General features: G+C 35.2%; 1 non-coding gene across 1 annotated transcript; it reads right to left on the bottom strand.

Annotated features, from left to right (window-relative positions):
* Positions 1-7,710: 7,710 nt before the first annotated feature.
* Positions 7,711-7,813, bottom strand: LOC122099261. The gene has a single exon (XR_006145890.1). It is a non-coding gene; the product is annotated as a U6 spliceosomal RNA (small nuclear RNA).
* Positions 7,814-8,315: the final 502 nt, after the last annotated feature.

Here is an 8,315-nt window from a genome sequence, read left to right on the forward strand (position 1 = left end):
AAATACTCATATACTGTGTCAAATTTTAGAACATATTTGAAAATAGTACATGAACAGTATGAGCAGTTTAATGGATAATATCTCTGGAGAAGTTCAGAATTGCTAATGTGTATCTAGATTAAATAAACCAAGAAACTATGGCAGGGTAATGGGATACATGCCTTCTAGCATTCAGACTAAGACAAGAGATTAGAGAGTGGAATTACATAGTGATACCTTCCCTGGACCAGGTAGTATAATTTTGTCTTAATAAAACAAACTAGACAAGAAAGGAATACACAGTCACACACATACACACACACACACACACACACACACACACACACACACACACACACACACACACACACTGGAATTCTATTCAACCATCAGAAAGGATGACTTTTCACCAGTCTTATGGAAAATGAAAGGTTTGGGAAATTTGTACTAAGAGAAAAGAGAAAGGAATGCAGACTCAGAGCAATATAGGTTTCATGGATTCATTCATGGTAACTAGAAGGTATCCACAAACCTACAAGTAAACAAGACAGATTCTACCTCGTCCCAATTAAAATGGCCATTATCTAGAAAAGTAACAATAGTAAATGCTGGCAGGGATGTAGCCAAATGGGAACCCTATTACACTCTTGGTGTGAAATTAAACTTGTTCAACCGCTGTGGAATGCAGTATGGAGTTTCCTGAAAAGACTAAACATAGATCTCTCTTAAGACCCAGTCATTTCCCTCTTCGGCACTAATCCAATAAATAACAAACAAGGTCACATTTAAGCTACCAGCAAAACCATGTTCAGGGCCCAGGCCCAGAATTCATTGACTGGAAAAAAGTTACTGCTGCTGGTATTTGTTTCTGCAAATACGAAACTTTTGACAAAAGATACCAAATCATTCTATTTGCAGTAGCTAGGATAGGACTTAAATGTAGTGGGTGATAAAATGCTTCTTTGTTGAATGTTAGGAAGAGTTAGACAGTCCAAGAAAATTGAGACTTTTTGTTGTTGTTCAGGGGGCTTGAAGTCTGGGAAGGGATGGTAGGGGGAAAACAAAGGTGGGGGTAACAATGCTCAATAAGAAATGTACGCATTACCTTACTTATGTAACTGTAACCCTTCTGCACAGGATCTTTACAATAAAAATGTGTATTAAAAAGATACAAGGAAAGCTTCTGTACTGAAAGGAAGTTGTATTTGTCACTCAATATCAGTAACGTATTGGTTTAAGGACCACAGGTATATTAAAACTTTGGATACTCAAATTCTCTACATGAACACAGTATATTATTTACATTAGAATCTGCCCACAACCTAGTGCAGTGTGATTGCTATGAAACTTTTACTACATTACGTTTGTAATGAACAATAAAATCATATGCACTATCAAATGATACAATTTTTTCAGATTATTATTCTATTGTGAAAATACCATATACAAAGGGTACATGGGCAAGGTAATGAGTATATTTCTTATCAAGCATTGTTGCCTCCTCCTTTGTTTCCTATTCCCATCCCTTCCCATCTCCCATCCCCCCTGCTCTCCCCTCCTACCTATTACTCCCCCCAGCCAAACTTGTAAAGTTCATTTTTCGACATAAACTCTTGTACATCTCATTGTTGCAATGGGTCCACCTGTATCCTTATTTAAACAATTTGTTTTTCCCTTCCCCTCCACAAATTATGCCAACATCAAATACAGTGAAAGAAGGGGTTATACTGTGGGGGAGGGACATACAAACCAACAAAGAAATCCTCTTATAAATATGTTGGAAACAATCACAAGAAAGGAAAAACATTTGAATCCTTATCTTGGGGTTCATTTCCCCTAGCATCAACTTATCTGAACATTTCTGCTTGTCTCAGACATATATTAGTTATTGCAAATAAGGGAAACCATGGGACCTCTGTTTCTTTGGGCCTGGCTTACTTCACTTAATATAATTTTTTTCCAAGTCTTTCCATTTCCTAACAAATGGGGCAATGACATTCTTTCTGATAGAGGCATAGAATTCCATTGTGTATATATACTACATTTTCTTGATCCACTCATCTACTGAGGGACATCTGGGCTGGTTCCATATCTTAGCTATGGTAAATAACGCTGCAATAAACATAGTTGTGCTGGCAGCTTTAGTATGGTCTTGTTTGTAAACATTTGGGTAAATGCCCAAAAGTGGGATTGCTGGGTCTTCTCAATTTTACAATTCATGAAATATAATATTAAAATTAGTTTCACTTTTTCTTTCTATAGCTGCGGAAATTAAAATTATGTATTAAACATTCAATATTAAAAAAATCAACAATAAGTAACCTATTATTCAAATGATATACTATTAAACTGTGATTTGAATTATAGTTCTAACAAACTATGATGTAAACAACATTTAATAGAACTATGAGTAGTATTTTTTAAACTTACCATATTGTTATTTGTTACCTAATTGTGTCATTTGTTATTCTTAGTCTTAGTCATTTCTTCATCTCAATGGTTTAGTTTTCTATTTTATCTTTATTGGTTTGCTAATTATGCATTTTGTTTTCCCTTTTTAGTGACTGACATGAGGCTCAAAATATGTATGCTAGTTTATTACTTCCTATGTAAAAGTAAAATTACTGCTCTCCACAGCTGTTTCACTAAACTATACTACAGTATTTCGCTCACTCCTATCTCCTATCTCTCATATATTTTATTTTATTTTTTATTTAAATTTTATGGTCAAGGTAATATACAGAGGGTTTATAGTTACATAAGTAAGGTAATGAATTCATTTCTTTTCTAACTTGTTTCCCTTTCCCCAATTTTCTCCCTCTTCAATCCCAAAGCCCACCCCAAGATTATTTCCAACATATTATCTTGTGAGTATCACTGTTGCATAGGTTTCCCCTTTGTCTTTTGTCTCACCATTTTGTTTTTGCCCCTTTCCCTTCCCCAGTTCAGACCAACATATTTACAATACCCAGAGTATCAAAATCAACTACAGTGACTTCAGGCAACCATGGGGGGGGGCGGATACAAAAGGATAAAAAGAAATCACGTAGTACATTAAGAACAACAACAACAAAGAACATGTCTTGGAGTTCATTTCACTTGGAATCACGTTATGCGGTCATATATACATAGCTATTGAGCTATTCTGCTCATCTACTAAGATTATCCTTGATGTACACAATAATGCTCCTCTATTATCCAGTAATCCCACTACTGGGCATTTAACCAGGTGACCACAAAAAAAGCCACACTAAAGCCACCAGCACAATTACGTTTATCACAGTAGAACTTACCATATCTAAGATAGGGAATCAACACAGATACCCCTCAGTGAATTAATGGGTCAAGAAAATCACACACACACACACACACACACACACACACACACACAGTTACACAAACATGGGATACTATGCTTTCATCAGAAAGAAAGGTAACACCTCATTTTTAAGGAACTGGAAGAACTTGGAAAAAATCATATTAATTGAAGTAAGCCAGATTTAAAGAAACATAGGTCTCATGGTTTCCTTTATTTGTAATAATCAATTTACATCAAGGATAATTTCATGTATTTTATTTCAACATTTTCTTCTATGGTGAGCATGCAACATACTTGCTATATTGTTTGCTATTATTTCTGCAAACAGGCAGGTTTATTTAAAGAATTACATTCATCTTATACATTACTTAAGAAAGAACAACTAAAATAACAACCCCTACTAGGAAGAACAACTCCTACTTAATTAGCTTCATTCCTATGTAAGGTCAGTGTTGTCCCCTGTATCCTTATGTTGTACATTACAACTCTATACCTGTTCATCCTGTATATCTACTATCTTCTACATTGTGACCTGAATGCCCCAAGAGTTACACTCTGGTTTATTTTTTCTCAGAATTTCTCTCTTAATGTTTGATGTTGGTTTGTGTGTGTGTGTGTGTGTGTGTGTGTGTGTGTGTGTGTGTGTGTGTGTGTGTTTACAAAAATCAGAAGACAACATTTTTGTTCATGTAGAATACATCTTCCAGGTCATTGTAAGTTGTGGCTAAAGGGAGAAGTCTCTTGCTATTTTAAGGATGAAACAGAAAAAGATATTTTTGCTGGTACCACAGATGCTTTATTTCTCTGTACTTGAACACTGAACTTTGATTTATATATTGGCTGTTGTGAATAATATGAATAACAATGAACTACAGATAGATTTACGAGTTACCCAGAGAAAAATAATCACATGATTGGTGGGTCAGATGATATTTCAACTTTGGATTTCTTTAGAAATCTGCATACTACTTTCTACAACCAGAATACTAACCTGTATTTTGACCAAGACTGTAGAAAATTTCCTTTTATCCACACTCTCACTAACAATATTACCTTTTATTCAAAAGGTAATAAAGGGCAGGTTTTTACTATCTGCAGTACCCAAGACTGGTCTTAGACTTAAATCCAACCTTTAAATGATTGGAATTACAAGCCTTTACCACCACACCTGGTTCATTTGAGTGTTTTTGGTAAGAGTTATAATAGTTTTGATGTAGTATCATAGTAATTTTGAATTATATTTCTCTAATGACTTCTACTCACAAAGCGTTAAGCCAGCATAGAAGTTGTATTAAACACAACTTTGTAAACCCAGTGTCAATTTTCAGGGCTATATGGAGAACATGTCTATCAAGTTTTTTGTCAATCTCATCTTTAATCTCTCTATACAAAGTCAATAATTAATTCAAGGTAGTAGAAAGGAAAAAAATTAAGCAACTCCTACCACTTTTCAATTTTCAAACATGATATTGCTTAATTATTTTCTGTTTACACTTGAGAAAATATAACTCAATTTAGACCTTTTACAAGGATGTATGTATTTTATTTATTTTACCTTGATTGTTCTTTCCAAAGCCTGCGTGTCTAATTTCCCTTGGTTTCTTTCAGTTTCAAGAAGTTCAGATTTCAAACAAGAATAAATGGAAGGAAGCAAACAAAAAAATTTACAGTTCCTCTCAACTGATGATGCCTCTACAAGAATGAAGAAAGAGTTCTAAGGTCCTATGATAAGACATCAAAAAGAATTCATTCTTCTAGGACTTTCTTATCTTTGTGATGTAACTTAAATGATCTAAACCACAATATTATTGCTCAGATAATTTTGTTTTATCAGTTTTGCACATTTTCATATGGACTTCACCTCAGTCTACAACATTCCTTGATTATTCTGTCCCTAATATTTTTACACTATCAAGACGTAAGATAACTAGTTTGATTTACAGCATAGGAAGTTATCCATCTGGCTTCCTTGGAATCAGAGCATGGTCAATAGATAACATTACTTCTGGTTGTTCACTACATGTAATGGTTTCTTTAATACTTATCGTATTCTATTTATTATTATTTTTTAAAAAAAACAGCTGGCTAAACTCAAAGCTCATTCATAGAAGTTTATGTTAAGTATTTCACAAGTTTTATTTCCCTTAATTCTTTTGTTTTTTTGGGGGGGTCCGGTCGTGGGGTCTGAAGTCTGGGCCTGGGTGCTGTCCCTCAGCTCTTCAGCTCAAGGCTAGCGCTCTACCACTAGAGCCACAGCACCACGTCCGGTTTTTTCTTTTTGCTTATGTGTGCTGAGGAATCGAACCCAGAGCCTCAGGCATGCAAGGCAAGCGCTCTAGCACTGATCCACCTTCCCAGACCCCTTAATTCTTAAGATAACATTTGCTATAATGCTAATGTTATTACCATTTTAGTGTTGGGAAAAATTGTAATTAAAGACAGTGAGAGCATGGCCCAAAGACACACTGTGAGGAAGGAAATGAGTCAAAGTTTCCAAAAGTCTTTCAGCAATACAAAAAATGTGGGTAAAATCTCTCCATTCTCTTACACTCTCAAATCAATATTCATATTGTCCAAGAAATAGTAGCATAGCAATTATTGCCCATGGTTACTATTTTCTGTTACATTTTGTCTTCAACACAGACTGTGTTGGTGATATTGGGTTATCATGCACAAAGCTGAGCTTACAAGAGAGGCAATTTTTGGGGGGGAGGGCGTCCAGTCGTGGGGCCTAAACTCTGGACCTGAGCACTGTCCCTCAGCTCTTTACATCAAGACTAGCACTCTAACACTTGAGCCACAGTGCCACTTCTGGCTTTCTTTTTCTACTTATGTGGTGCTGAGGAATTGAACCCAGGGCATCATGCATGCAAGGTAAGCGCTCTACCACTGAGCCACCTTCCCAGCCCTGGGCAAATTTCTTTTGTCCCACAGTTCCAGTTTCCTTTTTTAAAAGTACTAAAACATTTAAATATAATCACTTACTTTTTTAAGAATCCAAAACCGAAAAAATTCACACATAATCACTCCAAATTGCTTTAAAAGTAGGAGATAATGAAACAGGCCCTGTGAAGTAAATTTTCTTCTACTTTTAAAGTAATTCTGTAAGCCATGTTTTGATTGGTCACATCTGTAATCCTAACTGAGATCTGTGGATAACAGTTGGAAACCAATCAGGGCAAAATAAATTCATGAGATTATTTTTCAAAAATTGTAATGAACCAGCAAAGGCCCAGGAATGGAGATGTAGCTCATATATTAGATCAGCAATCTAGAAAGGATAGGCCTGCCAAGACCTTGAAGCTCTGATTTCAAATTCTGAGCATACTAACACACATGCAAGTTTGTGTGCATGCATGCGCGTGCACACACACACATATCAGTGTTTCGCATTAATTTCTTTGTTAAAAATATTTTATGAGTAAAATAAAGGAAATAAACTCTTCCCTCTCCGAATATTTTTGTACGTTTTTTATGTAAAAATACTGTACAGAGGAGTCACATTTACATGAGCAAGGTAATGAGTACATTTCCTAACAAGCATTGTTAGCTCCTCCTTTATTTTTCCCCTACCATCACTTCCCTCGCACCTCCGGAAGTACACTCCTTTTTTCCCTTCCCCAGCCTAAATTTTTCATTTTTTTTTAACATAGTGTCTTGTGCATCTCATTGTTTCAATGGGTCAACCTGTATCCCTATTTAAACATTTTGTTTTTTTCCTTCCCCTCTCCAAATTAGAGGAGCGTATATACAATGTGTAGGTGCACCAACTTCAAATACAGTGAAAACAAGGGTTATAGCATAGGGGAGGAACATATAAAGAAACAAAAAAAATCACATCACACATTATAAGTACGTTAGAAACAATAGCAATAAAGAAAAAAAAAACACTTGTGTTCCTATCTTGAGGTTCATTTTCCTTAACATCATCTTATTTGGTCATATGCAGATAGCTTTTGACCTTTTCTGCTTATCCCAGACATATATTAGTTATTGAAAATTAGGGAAACCATGGGACCTATGTTTCTTTGGCCCTAGTTAGTTCACTTAATTTTTTCCAAGTCTTTTGATTTCTTAACAAATTGGACAATGCTATTCTTTCTGATGGAGGCATAGAATTCCATTGTGTATATATACCACATATTCATTCATCTGCTGAGGGGCATCGGGGTTGGTTCCATATCTTAGCTATCTTAAATAATGCTGCAATGAACATAGTTATGCTGGTAGCTTTAGTATGGTCTTGTTTGTGATCATTTGGGTAAATGTCCAAAAGTGGGATTGCTGGGTCATAGGGAAGCTCTATGTGGAGTCTTTTGAGGAACCTCCATACTGCTTTCCAAAGTGGCTGAACAAGTTTACACTCCCACCAACCATGCAGTACTGTTCCCTTGTGATCACATCCCCTCCAGCATCTGTTGGAATGCTTCAGGAGTTTGCCTGTCATCCTTATGCAGGGGCATGCTAATCTTCTCTGTATTTTTCCAATATTAGTGTACGTCATGCTGAATTGAGCACAGAAAACTTTTTATATATAAAGTGTAATTGATTTTATTAAACTATATAATTCAACAAAAAGTAAGTTTAAAAGAATCGTCGTGAACTTTTAGAAACATGTATTCCTTATATAAGCACACATTTAAGAATAAAGTCAAGATTGACATGTCAAAAACAAAATAATCCCAGATATTTGTTGTTCAAGATATGTGTAGGAGAAGGAATGCAATTATTCTATACAAGGCAACTGTCCTAATGAACACAGCAGCAAGTGTTAAGGTTTGATAAAACTTTCAATGTTTTAAACATATTTAATTTGGGGAATTTACTTACATATACAAAAACTAGGACTGTTTGTCAGGTCATAATACTTTTCTATAAAGTATTTAAGATTTATGGTAGCAGACATATACTACTAATTATGTACATTTCAGAGTTTATAGAAACTTTACTAATGAGAAGTTGCAAAGTCTTTGTGTAAAGGAACAGAATAAAGAGTTAAGACTTTGTTAACTACAGT

The sequence above is a fragment of the Dipodomys spectabilis genome, unplaced genomic scaffold (assembly GCF_019054845.1).
Source record: "Dipodomys spectabilis isolate Male_0828 unplaced genomic scaffold, ASM1905484v1 ptg000507l, whole genome shotgun sequence".
Taxonomy (NCBI): domain Eukaryota; kingdom Metazoa; phylum Chordata; class Mammalia; order Rodentia; family Heteromyidae; genus Dipodomys; species Dipodomys spectabilis.